This window comes from Caretta caretta, chromosome 7 (assembly GCF_965140235.1).
Source record: "Caretta caretta isolate rCarCar2 chromosome 7, rCarCar1.hap1, whole genome shotgun sequence".
NCBI classification, from domain to species: domain Eukaryota; kingdom Metazoa; phylum Chordata; order Testudines; family Cheloniidae; genus Caretta; species Caretta caretta.
Window position 1 is genome coordinate 79,470,865 of NC_134212.1, and position 19,110 is coordinate 79,489,974.

Here is a 19,110-nt window from a genome sequence, read left to right on the forward strand (position 1 = left end):
TATTCAATATCTTCATTAATGATCTGGAGGATGGTGTGGATTGCACCCTCAGCCAGTTTGCAGATGACACTAAACTGGGAGGAGAGGTAGATACATTGGAGGTTAGGAATAGGATACAGAGGGCCCTAGACAAATTAGAGGATTGGGCCAAAAGAAATCTGATGAGGTTCAACAAGGATAAGTGCAGAGTCCGGCATTTAGGATGGAAGAATCCCATGCACCGCTACAGACTAGGGACCGAATGGCTCGGCAGCAGTTCTGCAGAAAAGGACCTAGGGGTTACAGTGGACGAGAAACTGGATATGAGTTAACAGTGTGCCGTTGTTGCCAAGAAGGCCAATGGCATTTTGGGATGTATAAGTAGGGGCATTGCCAGCAGATGGAGGGACATGATTATTGCCCTCTATTCAACATTGGTGAGGCCTCATCTGGAGTACTGTGTCCAGTTTTGCGCTCCACACTACAAGAAGGATGTGGAAAAATTGGAAAACGTCCAGCGGAGGACAAGAAAAATGATTAGGGGACTGGAACACATGACTTATGAGGAGAGGATGAGGGAACTGGGCTTGTTTAGTCTGCAGAAGAGAAGAATGAGGGGGGATTTGATAGCTGCTTTCAACTACCTGAAAGGGGGTTCCAAAAAGGATGGATCTAGACTGTTCTCAGTGGTAGCCGATGACAGAATGAGGACTAATGGTCTCAAGTTGCAGTGGGTGAGGTTTAGGTTGGATATTAGGAAAAACTTCTTCACTAGGAGGGTGGTGAAACACTGGAATGCGTTACCTAAGGAGGTGGTGGAATCTCCTTCCTTAGAGGTTTTTAAGGTCAGGCTTGACAAAGCCCGGGCTGGGATGATTTAGTTGGGGATTGGCCCTGCTTTGAGCAGGAGGTTGGACTAGATGACCTCCTGAAGTCCCTTCCAACCCTGATATTCTATGATTATATGATTCTATAGTGTTAATATCATGTGAAATGTATGCATTAATCACCAGTGTGTCACAGGCTTTCTTAAAAGACCTTACCCAATATACTTTTATGATACAGTAATATTGTATACAATCAGTTGATTCAATTGCTTATCATGTGAGGTTCAGACCCTCTGTCTTTATAGCCTTTGAAATATATTCTTTTGAAGTTTATCCCCAGATAAAGTTTCTCTCTCTTGCTGGGGTATAGACAGCATGCTGTCTTCTCTGCTTCTTAGCTTTGTTTACCTTATATGGAAATGTACCTTCATTATCTCTGCCTGATGACCAGACTGGTCAGACATGCAAACACACATTCCTTTGTCTAAGGCAAACTGGGCTAATGCACTGCTTGCCAAACACATTATAAGAGTCTAATTTTAGCACATATTCATAATTCTTTATATCCACCTTATACAGCCATCATACAAGAGTATTGTCAGTTTTCCAATGACATATTATATGCCACCTTTTGAGTATATATCATGACAACCATGTGTTAAGTGTAGTGAGTATGTCAGGCCTGATAAAAGTTGCTGACACACAGAAGTGAATCACCAATGGGCCTCTATATCACAGCTCCCTCTGACTTTGATGCAATAGGATCAACCACCGGGTTCTCCATAGGAATTGGTTCAAAGACCCCCTGAACCCAGTTTCTAAATTTCCTGGTTTCCACTGAGACCTGAAACACAACTTGTGAATTACAACTAAAAAGGCTGTTCTGATATGTCTCACTTGGACAAAACTAAGAAATTGTATAAGACAGTGTTGCTTTCTTAGATAATTTTCAAACTAAAGATGTATGGAAAAGTTCTGGTGAACTTCAGATGAGGATCCATTTGCTTAGATATTTCTCAGAAGTGATCTTTTATGCTTCATCCAACATTAGTCAGAGGAGAAAAATAATAAGCCAAATTCACTGGTGTGTTCTGGCTGCTTTGTACTACTTTTTGCAATGCAAAGCAATGATAAATGCTTTTTAACTGGTTGATTAAAGTGGGATTATAGCTGCTTTGTATTGTCTGAGCATCATAGAGCAGTCTAAACATACTAATGATTCTGGCATTCATTCAATTTAAAATGAAGATTCATTTATTAAAAATTCACTTTCCTCCCCAGACTATTGAATTTCAGATTCTACAGAGCCAACTCCTCACATAGTGAGGACTGTACTGTGGACAGTTTTGGTGGCCATGTATTAAAAATGATGTTGAAAACTTGGAGAAGGTGAAGAAAAGAGCCACAAAATGATTTGAGTGTTGGAAAAATGCCTCACAGTGAGAGACTTAAAGAGGTAAGTCTACTTAGTTTATCAAAAAAGTTTGAGTGGTTACTTGATTATGGTGTAGAAGTACCACCAAGGGGGAAAAATACCGGGTACTAAAGGGTTCTTCAATCTAGTGGAGAAAGGTATAACAACAACCAATGGGTGGTAGCTGGAAACCATGCAAAATCACATTAGAAATTAGGCACACATTAACCACTAGCGCAAACTGTCAGTGGAAGTGGTGGATTCTCTGTCTCTTGATGTCTTCCCATCAAGACCAGATGCCTTTCTGGAAGATATGCTTTAGCCAAACACAAGTTATTGGTCTCAGTACAGAGGCTACTGGCGAAGTTTAATGGCCTGTGATATACAGAAGGTCAGACATGTGATCTAATGGGTTTTAACTTGGGTTTGCTAACCCACGTTAGCTAAATAGGGTTAAAATAGCAGCGAAGACATGGGAATTTGGCTTTTAACTTGGGTTAGCAGATCAAGTTCAATTCTATAGGGCAGCCTGAGGTTGAACTCTAGCTAACCTGAGGTAAAAGCCAAGTTACCATTATCTTCACTGCTATTTTATTTTGTTAGCTTCCTTAGGCTAGCTAGCCTGAGTTGAGTACACTTTTTTTTGGGTGTGTGTGCAGTCTAGACATACCCTATGACATAGCTCTCTTTGAATGTAGCCTTGACAATTTATAACAGCTAAGAATCTGGCACTGTATGTTTTTTATTCCTCTTTTGTAGAACTGGTTGATTATTTTTCATGGAAAATATATTTTCAATTTATTTCAATTTAATTAAACAACAACAAAACCACAAAATGGAAACTGAATACTAAAAATAAAAAAAAGAACAGTTGAATTTTTTTTTTTCAGTTTTTCATTGGAAAGCCATAATTTTTTCATGGCAAATTTGAGATGAAAAGAGACACCACCCCACTAAATTTCCCATGAAAATATTTGGCATTTTTAAACCTGGCTCTGCTCTTTTCAATAATAATCCTGACATGCCATATGCATATACACCTCTCCCCCCAGCCCGGGTATCTAGAGAACATAAACTACTGGACCTAAGAACATAGGAATGCACGGGAAAGAGTCAACCCTTGTTGATTTCAGTGGGAGCTGGATTGAGACCCAGTACTTCCCACTTAGTTTCCCATGTGTTTTCCACTACAGAGAACTGACTTTCATGCATCTTAAGGAAATATTTTCTTCCATGTACTGTATACAATTGACTGGATTTGCATTGTAGAATATAAAATTATTGTCCCTTGTGCTTTGAAGGTAACCAAGTGTGGATTACAATACCTGAAGTTGCACTAAGAAAAGGAGTACTTGTGGCACCTTAGAGACTAACCAATTTATTTGAGCATGAGATACCAATGGTGCCTTCTTCAATTAATATCAGACACATGACTTGATCCCAGCCAACTATTAGACTGCCAATAGTTAAAAAGAATGCTTGGACCAGCTCGGAGGGCAATAGTGCAAAACTATTTCAAGTCTCTGATAATTGGATTGTATATGCACCCTTGAATTGCCAATAAATATAATTGGCTAAAATTAAGCTTTTTTTATTCATGTCACGTAATAGAACATCATGAATGCTCTGGAGCTGAGCATGAGGGTATTTAACTTAGCTGTGCTGTAAAGCCATCATTGAAATGCTTGCAGCAAGGGTGAACCTCTGATATTTTGTCAGTTATTATTAACAAATACCAGAATGGAAATTCATGATCAGTCTTAATAAAAGAACTGACTGTGCAATTTACGTCAAGGCAGATTTAATGAAATACCTAATCCTTAAATGTACGTAATTAGATTTACATATTAATATCTCCGCAATTAGGAGTTGGTATTTAAAGGGCACACTTCCTGTTTCACGTTTTTAATCATGCATCTCAAGTTTGGATTTTTGTTTGTTTGTTTTGTCTTTTTAAATTGCTGAGTTAAGGTAAACACTCTTGTTTGAAAGTTTCCAAGAATGTAGTTTGCTTCTCTGGAATGAAAAGTATATATTTATTTTGGTTTGTATCAACTTTTTACTTGTTTTAAAGCTCTTCTCAGGCTCTGGGTGCCTTTGATACTAATTTCAAACATACAATGGAATAAATAGACTCTTCCAATTGCTGAAAATGTCCAAGCAGGAGCAATAATTTTAACAAAAATGAAGACCCCTACCACCTTAACCAGACTCTCACAAAACTCCCTCTCTCTGATATATGGATCCTACAATATCCTTTAGAGGTCAAATAACTTGAACTATGGACTATTTACATAGGTTTCAATCCTGCAAAGCCTTACACGTGTGCTTAATTTTATGCATGGTGAGTAGTTCCAATAAAGTCAATTGTCTATTTTTAAATTAGTAGGATTCTTTTTTGATGAATGAAGTTAGGTATGAGTGTAAGGCTTTGCAGGATTGGGCATTATAGACCATAAGATTTAGTAAATCCCGAGTTAAATTTACAACTGGACTTTTATGTATATTCCAAAAATGGGGGAATGATGCCTGATAACAGCCCATTTTATCATTTATTTTTATTACTAATAAGAACTTGTTAGTTTTTGTGTGTGTTTGAGGAGGATCTTTCTTACTCAAAACACGTGATTAGGAAAGAAAGTAAATCATGAAATGCATATTAAATTGCATTGTTTTATTTCTAAGATTTCGACCCAAGTCTTGCATCCTTATTCAAGTCATAAGGTTTGCCTGAATAAGGAGATTAATAATCAAGAAATGACCTTTGCTACCCTTTTTGGCTACTCTTTTTGGCAGCAGTCCATGTTACTATCCTGAATACCATGTATATATTTGGTATTAGAAAGTGAGCTGTTGCATGGTGAATTCAGCGGTGGCCGCTGCACATGTGTGTAAGGGTTGAGAGATGATATAGGGTACTCTGCGCCCATTGCCCCTAGTAATCTGTGCAAGAAGCAGCGAGAGTCTTGGTACTTGTACTCCATGCAGTGGTGCTACACATGCCAAAGGGGTCATGGCTACAGTCAGATTCAGTGTACCAATCTGAGGCTAGTGTTGGAGAGAGAACTCATTGCATCTCCAAAAGCAGCACAGGAACTGTTCCTCCCAGCATCTTTGGAGGAGTTCTGCCTGCATCTGACTGTTTGTCCTCCATTTGTCCTCCACTAGTGCAATGTACCCAGAGGTGACAGTAAGCTAGTATGGTCCGGTACAGCGTACCGGCAAGAGCCAGTAGACCAGCTTCCCCAGGCTGGTGATTTAAAGGGCCTGGGGCACCCCGCAGCAGCTGGAGCCCCTGGCCCTTTAAATCACAGCTGGAGCCCTGCCTCCACTACCCCAGGGCTCTGGCAGCAGGGCTCAGGTGGCACTTTAAAAGGCCAGGGGCTCCAGCCACTGCGGGGAGCCCCAGGCCCTTTAAAGCACCCCCCCGAGCTCCCCTGCTGGAGCACCAGGGGTCCCCACAGTGGCTGGAGCCCTGGGCCCTTTAAAGCGCTCCCTGAGCCCCCCTGCCAGAGCCCCGGGGTAGTGGTGACAGGGCTCCGGCAGTGATTTAAAGGGCCCGGAGCTCCACTGTGGTAGCGGTGGCCAGAGCCCGGGGCCCTTTAAATCTCCCCTGAGCCCTGGGGCTCCCAGCTGCCTGTGCAGCTGGTAGCTCCAGGGGTGATTTAAAGGGCCTGGGGTATTTAACACCTCCCCAAATTGGCTGTGATTCCTGGAGCCAAAATATAGTCCAGACTATATGATTTTACTGAATGAAAATCATACCCGTAATTCTGTATTTCTTGTGCTAAATGTCAGTTTAATTTTATCAAGGTGTATTATTTTATCACACTAGTAGCCTTTACTAGAGGACATGGTTAGCAGGTTTTTTTTATTTAGATCAAGTACTTTAGATATTTTATGAAGGCTTTTTTCTTTAAAAGAAGTTACATCAGTGACTGCAATGTTATTAATAATTCAGAACTTTGCATGGGAAATGAAAATAGACAAGCAATGCTTTGGTTGTGTTTACATTTTGCTGATCAATGAGTTTTCATGTGAAATGCTTTCTCATCAACTGACAAAAATGCTAAGGTCTGTAGTATCTATGTGGTACATCCACTCATTTCACTTAGGGAATGATATGAAATCAATTTAATTATGCCCCTGAGAAGCATAATAAAACTGGTATTTGTTCTATGTATGTAAATATAAAGTGTATGCATTTTACTTAAGGCTGTCAAGAAATTAAAGAAATTAATCATGATTAATCATGTGATTAAAAAAATTAACTGCGATTAATTGCACTGTTAATAATATAATACCATTTATTTAAATATTTTTGGATGTTTTCTATATTTTTCAAATATATTGATTTCAATTACAACACAGAATATAAAGTGTGCAGTGCTCACTTTATATTTTTGATTACAAGTATTTGCACTGTAAAAAAACAAAAATAGTATTTTTCAATTAACCTAATATAAGTACTGTAGTGCAATCTCTTTATCATGAAAGTTGAACTTACAAATGTAGAATTATGTAAAAAAAAACTGCATTCAAAAAATAAAACAATGTAAAATTTTAGAGCCTGCAAGTCCACTCAGTCCTAATTCTTGTTCAGCCAATCACTCAAACAAACAAGTTTGTTTACATTTGCAGGAGATAATGCTGCCTGCTTCTTGTTTACAATGTCACTGAAAGTGAGAACAGGCGTTCACATGGCACTGTTGCAGCCGGCATCACAATTTATGTGCCAGATGCGCTAAAGATTCATGTCCCTTCATGCTTCAAACACAGTCCAGGGGGCATGCATCCATGCTGATGATGGGTTCTGCTCAATAACAATCCAAAGGAGTGCAGATTGATGCATGTTCATTTCATCCTCTGAGTCAGCTGAAGGTTGATTTTCTTTTTTGGTAGTTTGGGTTCTGTAGAGCAGAGGAGGGGACATACAATTCTCTCACAAGGAGTTCAGTCACAAATTTAATTAAGGCATTATTTTTTTGAATGAGTGTCATAAGCATGTCCTCTGGAATGGTCGTCGAAGCATGAAGGGGCGTATGAATGTTTAGCATATCTGGCACGTAAATACCTTGCAATGCCAGCTACGAAAGTACCATACAAATGCCTGTTCTCACTTTCTGGTGACATTGTAAATAAGAAGAGGGAAGCATTATCTCCTGTAAATGTAAATAAACTTGTTTGTCTTAGCAATTGGCTGAACAAGAAGCAGGACTGAGTGGACTTGTAGGCCCTGAAGTATTACATTGTTTTGTTTTTGAGTGCAGTTATGTACCAAAAAAAATCTACATTTATAAGTTGCACTTTCATGATAAAGAGACAGTACTTGTATGAGGTGAATAGAAAAATACCTTTTCTTTTGTTTATCATTTTTACAGTGAAAATATTTGTAATAAAAAATAACACATTGATTTCAATTACAACAGAGAATACAATATATATGAAAATGTAGAAAAAAATCCAAAATATTTAATAAATTTCAATTGGTATTCTATTGTTTAACAGTGCAATTAAAACTGTGAAAAATTGCGATTAATTCTTTTGAGTTAATCGTGTGAGTTAACTACAATTAATCGACAGCCCGAATTTTAATTTTGTTTTTATCCTGTTCCCTCCATTATAATCTTCCCAATTCACCATTACATATTTGGAGTTAAGAACACAGGATGTTGACCTCTGTTTAAATCATTCTGCAGTTCTATCTGTGAGCTACCTATAGGGCACTGCTATGACTATATTGCTCCCTCACTTTTACACTGCGGTAGTTCAACTGGCACTGAGTGGAGTTTCACCTTTACACTGACGTAAGCAAGATCAGAATCTGACCCTGAGTCCATCTCTTCTTTGAGTTTTCTGATCTCTGGTCCTGATTAAAGGTGAGGGAGAAGCAGATGTTGGAGTAGTGCAGGTCACCCTCAGAACTGCAGTTAATTTTGGCCAGAGACAATTTATAAAATATTCTAACTAACTTGGCAACTGTAAATAATGAAGGGACTTTAAGGAAACAAAATTTCCCTGGCATCACATACTTAGCAGAATCCTTCTTTCTTCATTTGAAATCTTGTTATGCAGCTCTGTACAGTAAGAGAAACCTTTCTGTTCCAAAAGAGGGAAGTTCATTAGAGAAGGTGGAAGGTTCACTCACTTTAGGAATAAGTTTAGAAAAAAATGGTTCTGGTCATTGTAGGTAACTGCTGTAGGGAACTATTGTTCTACCTATGGTTATTTATTGATGGCTGTGGAAAGACTGAATAAAGTGTGTCCTATAGCAAATGACCTCTTAGTTACCTGTCCTATTGGGGTCACATACTTGCTCAGTCATTCACATTTGAAAATGATCACCCTGCCAGACTGGAAAGGGGAGCAATGGTGGTGTGAATGTGCTGGGGGTGGGGGTGTGTGGCAGGGGAAAATGCCATGATTTACTCACTCCCAAGTATGGTCTACAAATAGTGCCTCTTCTGTGCAATGTGCAGTCCAGCTTCCTGGGGGTTGTCTTCAGGCTGATTTAGATGAGAAGCCCAGGGAGGAATGGGTTTGGGGCCAGTGGATCCCTGATTATGGAGCGCCACAGCCCTTTTCCCAACCCAAGTGTGTGTGTGTGTGGTGGTGGGTGGGGGAGGTGGAGATTTGGAGGCGCAACACAGTTGACTGCAGTTTGTTGATCTTGCACTAGCATTTGCAGAGCAGCTCTGCTGTCACTCCATGCCCTAAAGGAAAATTTCTTCCTATCTCAGATTCCAGCTCCCCCGTCCATACAGAGCCAGTTGTTCTCCCTCTTTCCCCATCTATAGAGGAAAAAAACGGGTAGGATGGTCAGCTGTGAGTACCACATTTTGCTTTGGTTTCTTCATAGAATTTCACTGAACACATTGTTAATTTGTTTGGGTTTTTTCATGTGCATTCAATTCTGATTATAATAATCTGAGTTTTGGCAAGAACTGACTGAACTCAGACTCTGCAATAAATATTTGTATCACACACCAATAAAAATACACTGAAATGGCATTGATTATATTGGCATTCTAGATGTCATCAGTTTAGAATCCCCAGATGATGCATAAATTAGAGACCTGAAATTGAAAATTAAATATACTATGAGAGATGTTAAATTTAATAGAAATACTTCCTGTTTGAATACATCTTTATTTTACCTCCAAAGTAAAAGGTAGAAAAAGATAGATCAATATTTCATTACTGGTATGTTCAGTATAACATTTCATAAATTGCCTTTGTTGACCTGGGCAATATATGAGGAGTCTGATCAGATTAAGTGCAGTGAATTAGATGCTTCTAGTTCTGATCATAGTGAACTTTATTTTACATTATAATAAAATTAAAAGATTGAGCCAATTGGTGATTCTGTATTTAAAAAGGGTTCTACAGTGGAATAAGCAGACCAGTGAGACAGAAATAAACTTCTCTCTAACTGACAAGTGGCTTTTATACTAATAGCAAGTAATTTAACATTTTTATATCAGTAGTTTACCTAGTAGGAGAATTGGATAGAAGTTTAACATTGATTAATTAACTTATTTATAATTAATATAGTTCTACCTTTTTTATTCTTATGGATTTTGTTGTGATAAAGCTTCTTCTGAATGTCATTCACCTGGCACTGCTGTTGCTGCTGATTGCTGTATTGTAGTTCATACCATATGGTCAGTGATGGATGAGTTGTCAAACACATCAGAGCTTTCTAACGGGCTGTCAAAGTAGTTCGTTGTAAACTTGCTTGAGTAGTGCTGACCTGCAAGGACAGAAGACCTCAGCCATCAAAACCTAAGTACAGTTTTAGGGGGGAAAAAAAGAAACAGGGTCCCATTCTAAGTAAAAAAAAACTCCTGCTAAAAAGGTCAAGTTATTGATTACACTTAGTCAAATAATTTATTCAAGGAATTTTGTGATGTTTCTCAAATTGATAGTTTCCTTCCACTATTATTCACTCATATTATATACACCCCAATTCAGCACGGTATTCAACCACAAGTCTAACCTGAAGCATGTGATTAGTCCTACTAACATCCATGTGACTACTCATGGGCTTCTAGTTAGGCATGTGTTTAAATATCCTGTTGAGTTAGGCCCAGAGAAAGGCAAAGTAAATCACAATTATATTAGTCAAAGAATGTATTTTGAGTTTTGTGACTCTTTAAATAGGATAGTCAACAACTGCTTCTTTTTTCCTCAGTTTCAATACTGCTATTCCAAGCAGCATTAACTTGTGATTGGCAGAAATGTATACTGTGGTGTGGCAAATTTTAAATGTTTCCATAGATGTTTAACCATATAAGCACAAGCTATAAATATTGGGGGTTCATAGAATTCATCTCATTCTTCAAGGGTACAAGAAAAGTTTGCTATATTTTCATAAATACCAGGACTTCTGTATACCATACTGTGTACCACAGATGCTGCCATATGCATGGGGTGTAGTGCTGTACCTCTTCCCAGCACAGTGCCTTTAGTGAATCTAGCCATGGCAACAGAGAAATAGGGCTTTTTCTTGATGAAGAGATACAGGAATGGGTTCTAACTAGCATGATGGGTATTAATAATAGGTAGTTCTTATATCATGCTTTTCATCTCTACAGCTTAAAGACCTTTGCTTAAAGAGGCTAAATATCTCCATTTTACAAATTGAGAAACAAAGGCACATGTGATAAAGAGACTTGCTCGAGGTCACACAGAAGGTTGGTGGAAGAGTTAGGAATAGAATTTAGGTCTCCAGATTCTCACATCATTATTCCTCATGTGACCATACAACCTCTGCTTGATGCAACTTATTTGGCGTAGTAAAGTCAGTTCTTTAGCCTTTTCTGTGCCTGTTTCTTTCGTTTTACCAGAGGAGCATATGGCTCTTTGCAATGTAAGTGATTCAGGCACTCACATATTTGATATTACAGCTAACTTTATAACTGTGGAACATCGGCAATATTCTGAAATCACATGGATGCCTTGTCTTTCCATATTACAGTCTAAGTTCAGGAGACCTGCAGACAAAGGGTTATGGAAAAACACCTTTGTGGCATAGGAATCCCTTTGGCATTTATTGAATGAGCACAGAAGTACCTAGGCATAAAGTAAGAAAAGCATCTTTTAATTTTTTAACTTGATTGACTTAAAACCTAATGAGGTGATTTTAATATATTTGGCTACTGGCAACAGTATTTAAATGAAGCACATAATTTGTTAAATACTAACAAATATGCTTCAGGATGTAAAGCTAATACAATTTTTTGCTTCACTGGTAGCCTTGGAGGTATTAGATTTTCCCCTACCCAAACTTCAACTTTTGCTGTAAGCAGGCCACAGGGGCAGATTTCATCAAGGTTGTCTAATTTATCATTTTTCAAAATACACAATTTTAATTTCTTTTTGCACGATGGCCACTTTTTTCAGCTAATCCCTGGGTTCTATGTGTCTGTGCTATTTCTAATGCACCTATAGTCTACGACCTTAGCTCAGAGCTATGGCCTCAAGCCCCATTTTTGCAGTCCTCTCTCATGCAAACTTCTCATTGAATTCAACACAATCCTGATACACTTCAACCATTTACACTGTTGTTGACATTTTTGCATTCCATTCAGCTTGGACAATGAAAGTTAAGGAGTCAGTTTCAGTAAGTTTCACTGTCCAGTTGTCATTCACTCTGACACAATACTATTGTCTTTAGCTTTTTAACAGTTTTCATCGAAAATAATTTTTCAAATGTCAGGAAAATATTTTTGTTTATATTGGGTTTTTCAAAACACCTAAGGACCTGTCTCTGCAATTCAGCAGGTGCAAGGGAGGAATACTATCAAAACCATACAGCAGAATCTTAGGGCTTGTCTACACTACCACTTAAATCGATGTAACGTACATCACTCAGGGGTGTGAAAAAACCAACCGCCCTGAGCGACATAAGTTACATCGACTTAAAGCGGTGTCTACACCACACTATGCAGGTCGGAGACACTCTCCCATTGACACAGCTTCCGCCTCTCACTGAGGTGGAGTAATTATATTGACTGGAGAGCACTCTCCCGTCGACATAGCGTGTCTTCTCCAGACACACTACATCAACTTAGTTGCATTGATGTAGCGCTGTAGTGAAGACAAATCCTAAGATGTTGTTGCTGCTGCTCCAAACTGTTGTTCTCACATGCAACTCGATTACTTCCCAGTATCCCTTTTAGATGTTCTTCTCTGTTCACAGATAGGACACATGATATTTTATGGTGTAGGTAGACCCTGGAAACAGCAATTATATAGCATTCATTTTTTAGGAGTGTTTTATGAATATTGGGTTGGTTTTTTTTTTTTTTTTTTTTTTTACAAATTGGATGATTCATAGTGCTCCAGACAACTCACTTTAATCATACTAAATAAATAAAATTGTAGAATGAGGAAGGTTGAGTGGTGGATTTTATTTTGCAGGGAGTTGAGGGATTTTCTTTTCATGTTAAATATTGGTATCTTTTTATAAGGACTGTAAGGTGCATAGAGTTTTTCACATGCACTTTTAATATATTGAAGTAAACAACTAGTTGTGCATCTGTGGGTATCTTGATAGCTGTTATTAAGAAGCAGGACTTGTTCATGTGCACTGGTAGTGAATGACCATTGAAACAGTATCTCCAGTGAATATGTGCTTGGTTTTTTTAAAAAAAATGTACAAAATGACCAGTTCCTATGAATTTCAAACATTTTTGCAGCCAACATTTTGCCAGGGAAAAATGGAAAATACCATATTGTTCCAGTCAATACAAATATAAAGACATTGACATACAAGACATCAACAATTACTACTTTATTCTCTCTCAAATACACAGAATAAACTGTTCTTTCAAGACCCTTTTAATAAATTCTTTGACTTCTGCCATGGAAGCACCACTGCACAAAGGGAGCCCTAATTGAAAGGGATGCCATCAGGTAGGCAGTTTTGGCTGCTGTAGCTCACGAAAGCTCATGCTCAAATAAATTGGTTAGTCTCTAAGGTGCCACAAGTACTCCTTTTCTTTTTGCGAATACAGACTAACACGGCTGTTACTCTGAAAGTTGTGATTTTGTGTGTCTCTACAGAGCCAGATGTCGTTGATTCCTCTGCTATGCCTGTGTGTTCTCCCCTTTCCAAGCGTCTGGTCCAAAGCCCATAGACGTCAATGGGACTCTTTCAATCAGCATCACAGGGCTTTGGAGCAGGCACCGAGGAGGTAGTGCAGATCAGAAGCTAATGCTGATCTGAGCTGCATTCACTTCCTCACTTTTGTGCAAACACCTGTCTTAAGGGCTTGTCTACACTGGCAACGTTAAAGCACTTTAACATGGTTTGTGTAGTCACAGGGGAACATTGGGAGAGAGCTCTCCCAGCGCTCTAAAAACCCACCTCCAGAAGGGGTGGACCTCGTGCACTGTCTACACTGGCGCTTTACAGCGCTGAAACTTGCTGCACTCAGGGGGGGTGTATAATTTCAGAGGGGAACGTCCCATATAGAGCAACTGCTCCCTGGTTTTGCCTCTCAGGCAGACTCTGAACCTGAAGGGGGCCCAGCCTCTGGCCTCTGGGGGAGGAGGGGAGCATACAATGTTGCATTCATACTCCCACTTCTGACAATTTTGACTCCTGTCCCTAGAATTTCCTCTCCTTTCCTGTCTTCACATCATACAGCAGAAAGAAATGGCTGGTCCTTTAATATTTAGTTTCATGTTAGTTTACTCTCTAGTGGATGTTTGTTACCATGAAAGTGAATGTGTTCATGACATACTCATGCACACAGAACATTCAGCAATTCTTTCAGAATTTTGTTTGATTAGGAAATAAAGACTAGCGGCTTTTAAATCATCTGTTACATGTATATTAGGGAAGCAGGAATGGTAAGGTGTGGGGCAGAATGGAGGGTAAGGTGCTACCAGTACGGATGAGGTGGGTGAGTGGATTTGGGGTGCTGGGGAAATGGTGCCCTGTACCCAGAATATCTGATGCATCAGACCAAAATATTTAGGGCCAAGGCTAGGAATTGCATCAAAGTTTGGACAAACCAATTTGAATGAAAAAATAGTGCACAAAAATGTAAGAGAAACACTAAGATTCCCAGAGAGATTTAAATAGCCGTTACAGGGAACTTGAAGTGAAGCCAAACACTTCATAATGGCAGGTTAGCAGTTTTGAGTTTTTCAATAATTAAAATAAGCAACAAGTCAATTTTGGAAATAGAATCCTGCTCTCTTCTGAGTGGAATAAAATCTCTCCTCCTTTCAATCCCTCGAACTCTCATGACCTTCCTATAGCACAAACATTCAGCTCCAGGCAGAATTTTGCAGTGCAAAATTCCCATAATCATATTCTGTCCTCTTGCAGGCTGAAGAAAAATCTGATTTTTAGTAAAACATTTCCTGGGGAAATGTGCGTAGTGATGGTCTCAGACCTCCCTCCCATCCTCTCACCTTTTCCCCTGACACCAAAATGACTTTTCCTTTGGGAACACATAAATATGCATTTCATAAAGCCTTGCTATAGCTCTCAGTTGGAGTGGAGCTGGAGAAAGGAAACCTCCTGATCAGTATTTAGAGTGACGTGAACTTTTTTGAATTGCTGCTGTAATGTAGGATTTGTCCAACTTTTAAATTGTATCATCTAACATGCCTCTTTACTAACTATAACAACAGATTAAAAAAGCACAAATGATTTTAAAAAGTCAATATACAGAGATATTTGAAGGAAACCCCAGGGAGGAACTGAAGGATTGACAGAGAAACTGCAAATAGAAGATTAAACACTACTTCAGAGCTTTGCACAAATATTTCTTGTGAACCCAAAGTGCACCCTGAATTTTGGATGTTAAAGCAATGCAGGACTTGGGGTTATGTACAATGTATTACTTCTGATGCCATTTGTTAATGGTAAACTCTCAAATCTGTTGCAGATATGCAACCAGATCAGTAAATAGGTAAGAGCATAGGGAGGGGCAAGACTGATCTTTGGCTGAGTAATGAAAATGGATCACAAGTTGCTTGAGTACTGGTTAATAAAAGCATTGCTAAGATTGTAGTATTTTCCCAATAAGCAAATGGGAAACAGCCTGTAACTGTAGCAGTTTGAAGATATTACATTTCATAGCGGCAAACTCATTAGAAAAACTGAGTTGGCATTGTCCAACCCTGCAGCCCCTGTTCCATAACTCCTTTGAACAGAGCTATGGGTTCAGATTAAACAAGAATAGGCCAATGGTCAAAATTTACTGGAAATTTGTGTGACATTAAAAAGGTAAAAATAATAAAAAACTGACACTCTTTTTTTTTTTTTTGGCTTTATCAGTGTGGGATCCTTGACTGTGAAATACACTTTCTGCTTTAGCTGGGAATTCAGGTCAGACCTGCAAGGTCTAGATCTCCCAAGGGTCATTTTGGCAACTGGGAAGAGCTGGATCATAGACAACCTTTGTCCAAGCCTCTTTTTCCTGCTTATGCTACTTATACTGATGATACTGATCATACACATTGAAAGGAGAGTGATCACTTTAGATAAGCTGTTACCAGCAAGAGAGTGGGGTGGGGGGAGAGAAAACCTTTTTGTAGTGGTAAACACCCATTTTTTCATGGTTTGTGTGTATAAAAAGATCTTCTGTACTTTCCACAGTATGCATCTGATGAAGTGAGCTGTAGCTCACGAAAGCTTATGCTCAAATAAATTGGTTAGTCTCTAAGGTGCCACAAGTACTCCTTTTCTTTTTGCGAATACAGACTAACACGGCTGTTACTCTGAAACCTATATTTTCTCTAAACCATTAGGAGCTTTACAATGAGGAAATTCTCCTAGCTGGCCAAGTCTGCTGGATTTCTGCCTCCTTGTATGCCAATTCCTTCCTAGTTTTCCTGTGCAAGTGGTGCCTCCAAATGCCTCTCTTTACATACTATCTCCTTACATACAGAGGGGTATCAACTCTGGAGAGAGACTCCAGGGTCTCTCTCTCTCCTCACTGGCAGAAATAAAATTAGGGAAGGCGTCTGCTCTGCCTAAGATGAATCAAGGGACAATTCCTCTTCTTTCACTTTTGGGGGTTGCACTGCTCCAAATGTTCCCCCAAACTTGGCGTGTTTTGTTGCAGTGTTTTGATCCCAAACGCTGCAGAAAATACTTAATTTACTTTTAGAGTTGCTACCAAAACAGACAAAAATTTTAATTTTCAAGAGGGAAATGTAAGTTAAATAGCATGCTGTTTAAAGTAGAAAATCCCTTACACAAAAGCTTGGGGAAATTTCTCTTTAGAAAAGAAGAAATGCTGGACAAATCTACCAGAGGCATCTGGGAACTGAGATGCATACAAGGAGGCTCAGAGAAATTTCATTTTTGTTCTGGTATGAGCAGAGAAGAAAAAAGCAATCTTATTTCCAAATATGAGATATTGAAATTTCACAGGAAAGACAATAGAAAGAACCATTGATTAATTATCTAGCACTGGTAAAGAAAACAAGTACACAAGCTTCTTAAGCATATTTGAATTTCATAAATAGGATTATATTCCTTTGTGGCACTCTAACTCAGAGTTTCCTGAAGTATCTGTATAAGAAGATGCAGGCCTGGAGTAATAATTTAATTGATAAGATGAAACAATGTTCTGAAATCCTGATATTCTTTTAAAAAAAAAAGGTGTGTGTGTGTGTGTGTGTGTGGGGCGGGGGGCGGGAGGGGGAGGAAGTTCTAGTAGTGTGTCTTAGCATAACATACTAGAATTTGGTAAAAAGACTACAGATTGATTCTCCAGTGGCTCACACCTTGTGTGTTGATTTATATAACCATAGGATGGGTGTGAATGGAGAATTCCAGTCTGGTAGTATTTCATTCCTGCCTTGAGCCCTGTGAGTTAAAATAAAACGTGAGGATAGCCACTGAATGAGTGGGCTATGAGGAGAAGCAGGTAAAGTTGGCCCTCCTTTGGCTGTGGTAGATTTCAGAAATTAATTGATGTGAGTAAATACCTTGCTATCCTAACTCAGGGCCTGATTCAGCTTCCTTTGATGTCAATGGTAAAAATCCCATTGAGTTCAACGGGAGCATGATAGCATCCTCAGTTCTCACTCAAGAAAAATCTTCTGTTAAAGGGCCAGATTCTGCCATGCTCACCTATGCTGAGAAGTGATGTCAATGGCTCTTTTTAGGTTGTTGATACCTGATTAGATCAGCACTCTATCTATTCCAGCTTTCTGTCTCTGGCAGTAGTCGGGATCAAATGCTGCAGAAGAAAGAAAAAAAAGAACAATTATGGTAAATTCTTTCTAACATGCTCCTCCAGTTAGTGGGTGCATTATATATTGAAGCCATGGGGGTTTATATCCCTTTTAAAGATATTTTTTATACTGTCTAATTTAACTGTGGCTGGCATTATCCATATAAATACACCTTTTTAAAAATTCTACTGAGTACTTGACTTCATTGATATCCTGTGACAATGAGTCCCACAGGTAAGTCACTTTTATTGTGATTAGAACTTGATAGAAAAGTTCATATTCATTTTTATGATGGGAATTTACTTTTAGAATACCTTTACTGCATTTTTATATAGTCTTACCTTTTGTCATGTCCCTTACTATTACCTGCCCATAATTCTTTGGAACATACAATCCAATGCAATGATTGAGAGCTTTTTGAAGAGCTTTTTGAAGGTAAATTTAAATGATTATAAAGAGAGACTTCCTCAGAAAGGAAAAGATTTGTTTTATATGATATTAGTTGTGTGTGGATCTACATGTGGTGCTTCAAGAAATGATTTGGTATGGCTGTCATCCGAGTTCCCAGAGATGTTATTGGTCAGCAGATCCAGGAACATCAGGGACACTAATATCAGAAACAATACGTCTTCCTCCCAGTCCAAGGAGGATCATAGATTTCATTAATATTTCACTGTGGATTTTTCCCTCTATATTGCTATCATTTATAGAATGATTTCCGAAATGTTTTAGGTACTACTTTACTAAACTTTATTTTTGATTTATAGTCACCCTGTAATATGTTTCTTACCTCTGTCAGCTCTCTTACAAACAATATAATCCCATTTACCTTCATTCTCACAGCTGATTTGAGCTGTCATTTATGTTAAGCCTTCCAGTTAATCAAATTTTGTATTTAATACTTTACCTTAATATCTGCAAGCAAAAGTTTTACTTTTATTTTAATGTCAAAATATCAGGCTTATGTAGGTCTTTTGAAGGATATACACCACCTCCTACCAAGCATATAGAACAGAAATAATAAGTGTAATAAAATAATAATTAATAATTAATAAAACAAATTCAGTACCATTGATGGAAATTTCCAGCTGTTTTCAATTAAAATAATCAAATATAATGAAGGGGTTTGAAAGGTTTAAACAAAAAAGATTACCTAATTAGCTGTATGGATGTGAAATTGCACCATCAGGTTTACAGATGTAAGGCAAACATATAGGCTGTTTTGTACTAGATTGGAATTATATGAGTATTGTAATTTACTATGTAATATTTTAGTGGGGGCTCAGTGAAAGCCATCTGCAAATGTTTTACTATATCAATAGAAGAGAAAGCATGAGTGCTAGTTATACACTTCTTTAATACACTAATGGAATACTGTGGCAGAAAAAAACACAAAAGTCATTTTTGGAGGAAAAAAGATTATTTGGGGAATTTGGAAGTTACTGGGAAAAGTCATTCCTAACTTTCAGTAACAGGTATAATAGCACAAAACTTAACAAATCCTCAGAGCTGAGACTTCAGTTCAAAAGGTCTCAGAAAACTTTTAAAAAATCAGTGAATAGGTACATGGAACACAAAGAGCAGGAAATGGGAGTGCTAGTTATTGTGCTTAAAAAAACCAAAGATTAAGAATCAGCATTGATTAGGTCTCCAAAGAACCCCGGCCATTTTTTAAAG

The 19,110-nt window shown here is 38.4% G+C and overlaps 1 long non-coding RNA gene across 2 annotated transcripts in view; it reads left to right on the forward strand.

Annotated features, from left to right (window-relative positions):
* Positions 1-19,110, forward strand: part of LOC125639312 (uncharacterized) — a 210,387-nt gene that overhangs the window by 141,399 nt on the left and 49,878 nt on the right. For both annotated transcript variants that reach the window (XR_007357456.2, XR_012669503.1), the window contains exon 3: positions 2,088-2,262. This is a non-coding gene — a long non-coding RNA (uncharacterized LOC125639312). The remainder of the gene's footprint in view (positions 1-2,087; positions 2,263-19,110) is intronic.